The sequence below is a fragment of the Acomys minous genome (genome assembly GCF_964271855.1).
Source record: "Acomys minous genome assembly, chromosome: 2".
Classification (NCBI taxonomy): Eukaryota; Metazoa; Chordata; class Mammalia; order Rodentia; family Muridae; genus Acomys; species Acomys minous.
Window position 1 is genome coordinate 97212127 of NC_140484.1, and position 12059 is coordinate 97224185.

At 36.8% G+C, this 12059-nt stretch overlaps 1 protein-coding gene and 1 long non-coding RNA gene across 28 annotated transcripts in view; one reads left to right on the plus strand and one right to left on the minus strand.

Annotated features, from left to right (window-relative positions):
- Positions 1–12059, minus strand: part of LOC311588006 — a 119995-nt gene that overhangs the window by 33744 nt on the left and 74192 nt on the right. Inside the window, exon 10 of one of the 22 annotated variants that reach the window (XR_014776055.1) lies at positions 1217–7347. The exons of the other annotated variants lie outside the window; for them this stretch is intronic. This is a non-coding gene — a long non-coding RNA (uncharacterized lncRNA). Of the gene's footprint in view, positions 1–1216; positions 7348–12059 lie in introns of those variants that run through there. 22 annotated transcript variants of the gene reach the window in all.
- UBE3A (ubiquitin protein ligase E3A) overlaps positions 1–12059 on the plus strand; it is a 72650-nt gene that overhangs the window by 24872 nt on the left and 35719 nt on the right. The gene's annotated exons all lie outside the window — the stretch shown is intronic.

Genomic DNA, 12059 nt, shown 5'->3' on the forward strand with positions numbered 1-12059 from the left:
TAACACATCCCTGTTACTGGGATATTTTTCTAAACTGTACAGTTATTTACACTCCATTTAAACTTGTTTTGCTTTACAACCTGCTTTTTATTTCTAATTCTTTGAGAATTTCATTCAGTCTTTAATTGAACATAAACACTCCCTTGACTCCTCCCCTTACAACCCCTCTCAACCTTCCCATTACTTTAAGATAATAAAGGGAAGGGGGAAGAGGGTGAGAGAGCAGGACAGGGAGGAGAGGAGGGAGGGGCTGTGGTTGGGATGCAAGGTGAAAAAAAGAACCCATCAATATAATTATAAAAACTGAAAAGGTAATACAGCAATATCATATTGAAAATATATAGAAATAATCGAAAAGAATAAATGTTGAATCTATTCTTCAACTATAAAACATCTGTCATTCTCTAATATTTTTAAATTCATCGGTTTAGAAGTCTGTATATTGATAGAGAAATAAGGTTATTTTGATTTGGGTAGAGAATTTTATATATTGACAAGTATTTAAGGTTATTTTTGATACACATATATGTTTCTACTGTGGTATGAGGTATTGGACCAATACCACTCATTTACAAATGCAGAGTTTACTTCGAGTTTTTATTTTATTTTTATTTTTTATTTTATTTTTTTCCCAGTTTTTTTGAAAGCTGCTATTATAAACTGTTTAGGATAATTAACTTACACAAATTAATGATTAATCAGTCAGACTCATTGTCATGTCAGATCCTAGTCTAACTTTATTATAGAAATAGACATTTTAGGTTGAACAGATAGTAAATATCTAGAAACAAGCAACATTTGCCTATCAGATTTATAATAGATAGATAGATAGGATTGTGTACTATGTAAATATAAATATAAATAGATGGTCCTCAAAAACTTTAGAGACCTAGAGAATATGGCATTTAAAGATGTTTTTATTAATTTAAAGGCTTTTTGACTTGAGACTTGTCAGCTCCTGGCAACACCTCCAGCCTACTGCAACTAAGATAATGAACATCATAAAATCTCTTTTTGGATATAGCTTCATTAGTGGCACGCTAGCTACTGGGCAAAATGCCCCAGCTTTCTCTATAGACAATATGCTGTCCAATATGGACAAGACTTGGATGCAGGCTGAGTTGACTGCCAAGCGAGAAGGGTGAAGATGATGCTCCAGTGTTATAGAAAGAGAATGGGTGATTGACCAGGCCATAAACTATCTCTGTCATCTTAGTTTTGGAAGCTGCTTGTCTGCACTTCCTACTTAAGTAATAATTTTATTCCTTCTCAAGTCTCTGTTGGGGTTGAGAACTGGGATAGTTATAGTTCCACAGGCTTAAGTTGTTTAGGATTTAAGAAACTATTTTAAGATTTTTTTTTAAGCTGATAAATATAAGACACGATAGAGAATGATTTAGGTACAAAACTTTAGACATACTGGATAGGATAGATAGTATTTTCTTCAAGATTGCCAAATACAAATGATCTAAATATTTTGAATGTAACTTACTGTTTCATAACTGTTCCTACTGTGTGTAGTTTATGATAAATAAGTAAAGTGTACTTATGAAAAGAAATAAGATTACTTTTTTGATAATTTTTTTTCTCCTTCATTCCCTATTGAATCCAGTTTTGTGTTGCAAGCCGGTCTTGGAATTAGGGCTTTCTCTAGTGTGTAGTCAGCTTTCCATGGGTCATAAGATACTAGGGGAGGGATGAAATCTCTACTTCATTGGCCCGTATGCTGGGATTTTGCCTGGCTTTAGCTTGGGCACACTATCATAATAGCTGTAAATTCATAGATCTAGTTACTCTGTTGTGTCTTGGAAAACACTGTTTCCTTGAAGTTGTCTGCCACTATTTCTCTCCCTTCCCAGCCCTTCAGGGTGAGATCAGTGTCTGATTTGGGACTGAGCACTCTACAATTTTTCTTTTTTCACCATACTTTGTTTCAGAGCAAAGCTGCTCTTGTGAGAAATGTTCTTTTCTCTTGGTATAGCAATGAATTATTAGTAGTGATTAAAATACTATGTGTGTTCAGTAGAGTAATGATATGGGTTCTATCCTAGGGCCTATGTATAACCTTGTCTAATCATACCTTCTTGGCTCCTTTTAATAGTTTCTGGTATGTGCTCCACTTAATGAAGTGGACCTTTGATCCAATCGTGTAGTTAGTTATCCTCATAATATTTGCCATTATTGCATCAGTGAGCTTATCTTATCAGGCCGCTTTTGGCCTGCAGGATTCATGACTGGATGAGATAGGCCTTTCTCCTTGTACAGTTGGTATAGCACCACCTATCATAGCAAATGTTAGCCACTGGAATGAAGTTTGCTGCTGGGTACCAGCATGGTCAGTTATTCAGGTAATTGTATCTTTAGCAATACGGTCTTACTGTCAAGTTCTGGAGGTGTGCTGGCTAGGTTTATGTCAACTTGACATAAACTAGAGAGATCAGAGAAGAGGGAACCTCAGTTGAGAAAATGCCTTCCTAAGACTGGGTTGTGCATAAGCCTGGAGGGTATTTTCTTAGTGATTGATTTGAGAAGGCCCAGTCCATTGTGGTTAGTGCCACTCATGGACTGGTGGTACAAGCTAACAAGCCGTAAGGAAGGGAGCAACCCAGGCACCTTGGCCACCGCATCATGTCCTTCTTCCAGCTTCCTGTCCTGCTTGAGTTTCTGCCCTAACTACTTTCAATGATGAACTGTTCCGGAACTGTGAGTGAAAATAACTATTTCCCGCTCAAACAGATTTTGGTTATGTTTCCTTACACCAGTAGAAAAGTGAGACAGGAGAGTAGCCAGGCATGTTAGCATTAGCCTCCTGTGATGGCTGGGGATTATGTGGGACCCCATTGCCCAAGAACCCATTTCTGGTACTAGGGACTTTATTTGGTAGCATGTGGAGTATCTGGTTGGGGCTTTATCCCTGGCCATAGAGTAATTCTATTAAACATCTTTTTATGTGTGTATTACGAAGGTTTCCATCTGGCCATTTCAGAGAGCCTTTAATGTTACTTATTCCTCATTCTATTCGCCTTTTTTTTTACCCTGCTCTTCTTTTCTGCACTTCAATTTAACCATTTTTATTCCGTTTTTCTCTACTCTTGCTACTGTATTTTACCTTCATTACTGTTAAGTCCCTTCCTCCTAATGGCCTCTTAGTAAATTTTTGACCTTTGTGAGTATTCCAAATGGAACACAGATACCTGAAGATTTGAAGTTCACTTTAGAAATGTGGGTAGCCATACAATGTTATTTTTCTGTCTTTGGATGACTCTGTTCAGGATAACTGTTTCTGGCTCCATCCACTTAATTGCCTACAGATTTTATAATGTTTTTCTTAACAGTGCTGATTAATATTCTGTTGTGAAAATGTAATACATTTTTATTCTTTATTCATCAGTTAATGGACATGTAGGCTATTTTCATTTCCTAGCTGTTACGAATAGAGCAACATTGAACAGGGATGACTAAGTCTCATCTAAAATTCCCAAAAAGGGTATACTATTTTATATGGGAACTCTAAGGATTTTGAGAAACCTCACACTGATTTCTAGAGTAGTTGGATTAATTTACACTCAAACCAGCAGGGAATAAATGTTATCCTTTCTCTACATTCACTCCAACATCTGTTTCTTTAAACTTAGCCATTCTGACTGAGGTAAAATGAAATTTAAGTCTTTTGCATTTTCTGATAGCTAAAGATGTTCAGCCCTTCAGAAATATTCCTCAGACTTTTGTATTTCATCTTTTGAAAACTGTTCAGATATTTGTCCTGTTTTTAAATTGTTTTCCTGGTATTTAATTTTTTGAGTTCTATTTTGTAGAAAGCAGTCCTGCCTTTGTGGAATATATAGCTGCAGCAATTCTGTAGTCTTGCTTTTTTGCAGAAATCCTTTGCTGTATGGATGTTTTTTGTTTTATTTTGTTTTTTAATGTTCCATGTAGCCTTGGTTGTCCTGGACACACTTTGTAGACCAGATTGGCCTTGAACTCACAGAGATCCACCTGCCTCTGCGTTCCAAGTTCTGGGATTACAGGTGTGTGACACTGTGCCTGGCTCTTGTATGGAATGTTTTTAGTTTCATTTAATAATTGTTGGTTTTAATGCCATTGCCACTGGCATCCTTTGCCTTTTATTTTCAATTGTATTTTCTAAGTTTTCTAATAGATTTAGGCTATTTGAAGGTCCTTGATCCATTCTGAGTTGCATTTTATGCAGGATGAGAGACAAATGAGGATCTGATTTCAAATGCAGCTTTCTAGTTTGACCAGCACCATTTTGTTGAAAATGCTGTCTTTTTCTCCATTATATTTTTTTGATTTTTTCAAAAATTAGGTAGCTCTGGCTTTGTAGGCTTACATCTGGGTCCTTTTATTTCATTAACTTGATGTCTGTTTTTATGTTCTTTTTATTACTAAAGCTTTGTAGTATAACTTAAAATCATAGATGATGATATGTCTAGGAGTTCTTGTACTGCTCAGGATTGTTTTTCTGTTGTGTGTATTACCAAATAAGTTTTAATATTTCTCAATTTTTATGAAAAATTGAGTTGTAATTTTGATGGTGATTGTGTTAAATCTGTAAATGGGTTTAAGTAGGATAACCATTTTCACAACATTAATTATACCATTCTGAGCATGGATAGTTTTTCCATCCATATTTTCTTGAAGTTTTAATTAAATAAGTATTTTACCTCCTTATATTTATTCGAAGTTATTTTTCAGGCTGTTGTATATAGAAAGGTTACTGAGTTTTGTGAGTGTCTTCATTTTGGATCTTATTACTTTGCAGAATGTATTGATCAGCAGTAGGAGTTTTATGGTGGAATCTTACAGTCTGTTAAAAATTTATTTTTTGTGTAGAACCATATTATTGTAAATAAAGATAATTTGACTTCTTTCTGTACTGGTATTTTCTTCACTTATTACTCTAGGCAACACTTTAAACATTATATTGAACAGGAATAGGAAGAGCGAACATCCTTGTATTGTTCCTAGTTTTAGTAGTAATGTTGAGTCCCCCTGCCCCACAGTTTATATGATGTTAGCCATGGGGTTTTCCTTTATTATGTAGAGATATCCCTAGTATCCCTACGTTCTTGAAGACTTTTATGAAGGAACGGTGGATTTTGTCAGCAGCTTTGTTTGCATGTGATGGGGTAATGATGTAGTTTATGGCCTGGGGTCTACTGTTGTATTTACTTTAAGGGTATGACCTATCAAATGTTTATTGTTAGGCTATAATTATTACAGCAGTGATATCTAACTTGCTATTAATCAATAAAGACATAGATACCTGTTGTATTTTGTATTCGTCTTGGTTCACCTGGAGCAGGGGAATTATTAATCCCCCAAACTACTTCCCATATCTCCTAGCCCCAATCCTGTGCCATCCTCTTCTACCAATATTTATTTGGCCTACCTTCCATCCATAATTCATAAATACTTATTAATGTTTCCACCTCCTCCGTCCATGCCAATCCCCAGATTCGGCCTTTTCTTCCTGCCTCCCAAGATCCTCTTTGTCCTTCCTAAAAGCCTGCCCTTTCCTTCCTCCAGCCCTACCCAGGTAGTGGCTTTATTAGTCAAACAGGGAGGCAAATTAAACTGTACTTATGGTAGCATGGACATTTCACAATATTAATTCTGTCAGTCTTGGATGGGAGGTCTCTGTGTCTTCAATTACTTTGATCAGTGTTTTACAGCTCTTATTGTATAGGTCTTCCACTTCTGTGGATGAGGTTATTTCAATATATTTTTGTTTTGTTAAATTTGGGGTATGTTGTGAATGGGATTGTTTTACTGATTTCTTTTTTAGTCTGCCTGTCATTGGTGTATATGAAGAGTACTCTCTCTCTCTCTCTCTCTCTCTCTCTCTCTCTGTGTGTGTGTGTGTGTGTGTGTGTGTGTGTGTGTGTGTGTGTGTGTGAGACTTCTACATTGGGTTTTTTTTTTAAGCTAATAAGATTTTTTTTTTAAGAGGTATAGGTAAAATTTATTATTGACATACCAGAAGTCCCAATTGTTGATGTGTCAGGGTCTCTCAGCACTCGGGAGGCAAAGGACCGCTAATAATATTCTTTTCTGATGAAGTCTTTAGAATTTTTTAGGTATAGAATCATTTCCTTTGTGAATAGAGATATTTTGACTACTCCTTTCTAATCCTTATTCCCTTTCTCTTTTTCTCTTATTATATTTCCCTAGTTAAAACTTCAAGCATAATATGGAACAAGAATGGAGAGAGTTGATGTCATTGTCTTCTCTCTAATTTTAGCTGAAAAGCTTTGAGATTTACTGGTTCATATGATGTTGGATGCTTTTTAGATACTAGCTTTATTATATTTTATGTCTTCTATATCCTTAGCTTTTCTAGAATGTTTATCATGAAGAACTATTTTATATTGCCAGTGACCTTTTCTGCATCTTAATGAGACCATCCTATACTTTCTTTGAATCTCCATGCCGTGGATTATATTTATTTATTTCTGTATGTTGAGCAGTCCCTACATCTCAGACGAATCTGACTTGATTATGGTGGCCACTCTTTTCTGATTTTGTAAAACATTTCTCATTATTTAAGTATTTTGTTGAGAATTTCTTGGTCCATTTTCACTAGAAATACTGGTCTATAATTTTTTTTTCTCTTTTCTCCTTTCTGGTTTTGATCTCAGGGTATGTTGGCATCATTAAAAAAAAAACACTTCCAAATTTTTCTTGTAGTTTTTGGAATAACTTGAGTATTGATGTTAGTTCTTTGAAGGTCTGGTAGTATTCTGTGCTTTATATATATCTGGTCCTGAGTTTAGGTTTTTTATGAAGTCCCAAAACATTCTGCTGCTCCTTTCATTTACAAATGTAATTTAGTTTACTGAGTGACATGATGCCTGTTCTTTGCCTTCCATTGCTGATTGCTGACTGACTGTTTTTAACAGGATTCTCTTAGTGAGACATTCCGTGGAAGTTTTCAGCTGCCTCACTGAGTGAGGTTGTCTTTTCCAGCATAATTTATTTCTGTTTGGCTTTTCTTCAACAATTCAAACTATTTTCCTGGGTTGACTTCACCCATCTCTTTGTCTTTATCTTCTTTGACAGTAGTTACGCTTATTCTATGAATTCTTTGTCTGGAACCTTTCCCAAGTCATTTTATTTAGGATCATTACAATGGGATTTGTAGTTTTTGGAGGAAACACTTTTTTTTTTTTGTATTGTCTTCCTTTTATTTTTGCCCAGGTTGCCCATTTTCTTTTTCTTTTTACTTATTTTTCTTTGTGAAATTCACATAATATACTAATTTCTGACTTATCTCCCCATCCTTGTCCCTTTGTTTCTCGGTCCTCTGCCCTTGCAACTTCTCCCCTAAAAGAGAATAAGATAGGGGGAAAAAAATCTTGTCATGGAAGCTGTAGTATGTCACACAGTAAACCCCTGTGTCCACACATCTTTACTTGCAAATGTTCAATGCAATGATTTATTGGTCTGTGTTGAGGCTTCTAGCTTCTGCTGTATTATCCATAGTGGATTGTCATGGGAACTCCTTGGATATCGTATTGTTGCCCTGTGCCATGAGGCCCTGTAGTTTTGTATCTGCAAAACTGGCCCTTTGATGAGCTCCAGCAGATTTGGGTGAGTCAAATCAGAGCCCCACATCTGGGCCTGGGAGGTAGCTGAGTTAGTTCGTCAGCCTGCCAGCACCTAGACTACCAGGTTAAAGCTCTCCAACACTGCCTCAGCTAGCTTACCCAGTGCTGCAGGCAGCAAGGGGTGGGGTCAGCTCTCCTGCTCTCATGTCCTCCATGGCAGCTTACTGTTTCATCACTACCAGTGCTTTCTCTACTGTGCTGCAGGTACAGTAGAGGTTCAGGACCCACTCTCCTAATCGTTGCAGTTACTGAAGGCTGGGGTAAGCCCTCCTGCCTGCCAACATGCAATGAGAGGTGAGGGTGAGGGAGGGCGTTTCTCCCTAACCCGTGCTACCCCACAGCAGGTGAGATGCAGAATCAGATTTCCTGTGCTCACACCCATAGTCAGCCTGTTTTCTTTTATCAAAAGTATTTTCAGTGTTGAGTATGAGAGCTGATTTATCAGGGTTGGAATACTAGTTTCTTCGGTCTACAGCTCTTATTATAGCACTTAAGCACTTAGCTACAATCTTAGTGCCTTCCGCAGCTTGTACTAGAGTTTGGGATAAGTTTTTCAAGGCTGGATAGCTCAACAGGATAGTACCAGTCAGGCATATGTCATGGTTCTGGGCTCTGCTTCACATGTGGTGCCTATAGAGTTCCTACAGCTTGGTTTTGATGAATCCGCAAGGAATGAATGCCGCTCGCAAGATTTTAGTGACCCCTAGCAGGTGACAGTGGGGCTTGGGTGACCTAGAGGAGGCCCATGGAAGAATGCAGTTAGCCTGTGTGGCTTTCTGTAGTCCATGGGATGGCTGGAGAGTCATTGTTAGTGATTGATCTAGGATCTGGGGAGTCCTGAAAAGGAGAAAAGGGGGACCAGAATAGGAGTTCCCATAATAAGTTTTACTCCTCATTCCATTAGTCCCTTTGCTTTATGTAAATGATTCATCTTATTTCATGTCATGTGTATAAAAGAATGTGTGTATATGTATAGATAGGATATTCTTAAATGTAGATTCCAAATAAGGGAAAATATAATTGTCTATTTGAATTTATCTTATTTGTCTTAACATAGTCTCTAGACCTATGTATTTTCCTGCAATGAAATACTTAATTCTTTATGGCTGGATAAAACTCCTTATGTGTAAACACTACATTTTATTAATCTGTTCATCTGTTGATAACTCTAGGATGATTCTACATCTTGACTACTGTGACTAGTGCTTCAGTAAATATATGTTAAGTATCTTGCTGATCTGTGGGCTAGATTGCTTTAGTTATTTAAGTTGAAGGTAGTGTACCTGGAATATATGATAGATTTATTTCTTTATTTGTGGACCCTCTGTATGAAGTTTCTCTAGTAGCTGTGCTAATTTCTGTCCCCACCAGGAGAATATATAACCTAGCCAGAAATTTGTTTTCTTGTTAACATTTCTGGCTATCTTAATATTTTAATTTTCATTTTTCTGGGATCTGATGAGATTCTAAATATACTTATCAGTCATTTGTAGATTTTTTTTGGTGAGATCTATTCAATACTACCATATCAAAGTTGGACATGGCAACCCAATAGGAGGAAAAGAGTCACAAGACCAGGCCCAAGATTCAGATTCCTGCTAGTTCTCACACTAAGGAGATAAAAAACTAGTAGCTATAATATATACAGCAGACCTACAGCCGACCCACCTGGGGTCTGTGCTTGCTGCTTCAGTCTCTGTGAGCTCATATGCACTTTCCTTAGTTCATTCAGAGGGCCTTGTTCTTTTGGTGCCTTCCATCCCCTCTGGCTGCTAAATTTTTCCACCCCCTCTTCTGAGGGATTCCCTGAGCTCTGTTTGAAGAAATTTGATGGAGACTCCCCATTTAGACAGTCTTCATGTAATGTCTCTTGTCTCTGCGTCTGTTCCCATCTACTGCTAGAGGAATCCTCTAATGATGACTGGATAAGGCACTGGTCTATAAGTATGGAAGCATATCCTCAGGAATCATTTTATTGACCTTTAAATCTATCTATCTATCTATCTATCTATCTATCTATCTATCTATCTATTAGATCAGAAGTGTTTTCTTTTACCGTAGGTCTCTGGGATATGTGCTTGTTCATTCTTGGTTACCCAAGGAGTTTTGGATATGGGTTTCTTCTCATGGTTGGGCCTTAAGTCAAGTGAGACATTGGATGGCTACTCGCACTAGCCCTATGCCACTATTGCCCTAGCATATTTTATACTAAGGACAGATTGTAGGTTGAAGGTTTTGTGGCCGCGTTGGTGTCCATGTATCTCTTTTGGTGTCTTGCAGATTACATTCCCACACCAACAAAAGTAGAACATAAGGAAGAAGGTTCCATGTAGGAACCAGCTTGGCTTCTCCATGTTCATTGAGTTGTGTAGGTGTTGCGTTCAGCAGAGTGGCCCTGCATTTAGTTTTCAGGCAACAGTGTTTTGTTTTAGCAACAGCCTGGGTTGTTTGGGGATATCCATGGGAACCCCTTTGCTCAAATGATTTGCAACCTAGTCATGCCACTGGACTGGTTACCTGGCAACAAAACGTGGCCAATTGAGAATCAGTATCCTTACTAGTAGACCTCATTACGATCACCTTAATAAATTCCAGGAAGTTTTCACTGCACTAGGTTTCCACACCAACCCCCAAATGCTGCCCCCAATTCTAGCTGTTTCTGCCATATTCTACCACCACCCCATCTTCTTGTCCCTCACACATACCTGATATTTCCCCCCACCTGCCCCCAGAGTGTCTATAAAATTTATTCTATTTCCTTCTTCCAGGATGATCCCTGTGTCCCAGCCAGATTCCCACTCTTTACTTAACCTCTCTGAGTCTACAGATTGTAGTGCCATGGTTACCATTACTTAATGGCTATTATCTCTTTATAAGTGAAAACATAAAATATTTATATTTCTGTGTCTTGAATTACCTCCCTGAGAATGATTTTTTGCTATATCCTAGTATGTTTTCTTTTCATTTCGCTTATTCCTTTTAAAAATTTTATTTTCTGATTTCTTCAGTGACTCTTATGTTCAAGATTACATTGTTTCATCTCCAAATATTTGTGTAGTTTGAAATATAGTTGCTTTTGCATTTCTAATTTTATTCCATTATGATCTGATAAGGGCAAGAAAGTAATTTTTATTGTTGTTGACTTTATGTTCCAAAATATGGATTATGTCTTAGAGAATTCCATAGGCTGGAAGGAGGTTTACTTTGCAGCAGTTGAAATGTTCTTTAGATGTCTTGAATTAAGTCCATTTGATGTTTGGTACTGTTCAGATAAAATGTTTTTTTAAAAATTTGTTTGTTTTTATTTTTGTTTGGATGAGCTACTAGTTGTAAATTACGATTATTATTTTATTTGGATTTGTTGCTTTCTGTTCAGTAGTACTTATTTTATGAGCTTGAGTATACCACCATTGAATGCATATACATTTTTAATTGTGTGTCCGTCATTGGTTGTTTCTTTTTATAGTATGTAGTCAGTCATATATTTGTGTCACTAATCCCATTCTTTTTTGATTTCCATTCACTTTCATAGTCTCCACTTTTATCTCTCTTTTAGTATGTATTCTGGTGAAATATATTTCTTGTAGACAACAAATGATTTGATTTACTTTTTAATCCATTTTGCTAATCTGTGTCTTAATTAGAATGCTAAGAATGTTTATATTGCGATATTTGTTGGCCAGAGTTTATTTCTTTCATAGTTTTCTCCCCCTCTTCCTCCCTCTCTTTTGTAACTAATGTGGACATAGTTGTTTATTTCTTAATTTTTATTTCTTCATCTATAGAATCACAAAATTCACTTTCCTTGAACTCTTGTGTTTGTGTCATTCTCCTTTATAGATTTCCTTTATGTGTATTCTGTAGTTCTGGTTTAGTGATCATGAGTGGTTTTATTTTATGCCTACCTTGAAAGATTTTAGTTTTAAAAGATAACTTTGGATATAGTAATCATCACATAAAGAAGTTTTTTGTCTTTTAGGGTTTCTGAGGAGAGCTTAGATGTTACACTTTGTTTGCCTTTGTTAGCATATTAACACTTTTTTTTCCCCAGCGTATATTATTTTCTTCAGTGTTAGGATTTGAACTATAATGTGCTGGGGAGCAGTTCTTTCTGGTCATGGTTAATTTGAGTTCTAAACATCTTTCTCTTTGGATGTCCATTTCTTTCCCCAGATTTTAGAAAATTTCTGCTGTTACTTCATTGACTTGGTTCCAGAGAAGTGGTCTGTGCTTTTAGAGCCTACCTGTAGTCAGCATACTGCATGGGATATCAGACAGCTGAAATCAATTTCTTCCTTGGACCTTACCTTCAGAGTTATCAAGTTCTTTAGGAAGCAAATCTCATGAAAGAGAGGGAGGAGGGAGGGAAAGAGGGAGATGGAACAGACAGACAGATTCAATTTTGTAGGCTGAGCAGCTATTCTCCAT